The sequence below is a fragment of the Chrysochloris asiatica genome, unplaced genomic scaffold, assembly GCF_000296735.1.
Source record: "Chrysochloris asiatica unplaced genomic scaffold, ChrAsi1.0 scaffold00551, whole genome shotgun sequence".
Lineage (NCBI taxonomy): Eukaryota > Metazoa > Chordata > Mammalia > Afrosoricida > Chrysochloridae > Chrysochloris > Chrysochloris asiatica.
Window position 1 is genome coordinate 390,700 of NW_006409069.1, and position 491 is coordinate 391,190.

The window sequence follows — 491 nt, forward strand, 5'->3', positions numbered from 1 at the left end:
TAAGCCAAGCCGTGAAGATGCAAAGTCCTACAGGGTTGGAGGCCCTCCTGGTATTTCAAAAGTAATGAAAAAAAGGCGACTAGGAAGATCTGATGACATCCACAACAACGTTCTGTCAGAAAACCACTTTTATATTCTTGCTGGTGTTGGGCTGTGACTGGCCCATTGGTCCCTCTATGTCTGGCAAAAGATTGAAGAGCTCGGTTTCCTTGATTTCACCATCTTTCTTTACAGTCAACCCTTCATTCTAGTTGAGAAACTACCACAGACTTTGCACCTAAAAAGAATACATTATTATTATTTTTTTAAAGGCAGATTCTCTATAAATATTTATTTGCATAGCAAATCCGCTCCCATTCCATAGCTTCTCAACATCATGATCAATGACTTTGGCTAAATTTTTTGCATTGTGTCAACGTTTTCACTATTTGGGTCTAGTCTTGCCGTCCATCCCTCCCTCTCTTCTTCCTTCCTTCCTTCCTTCCTTCCTT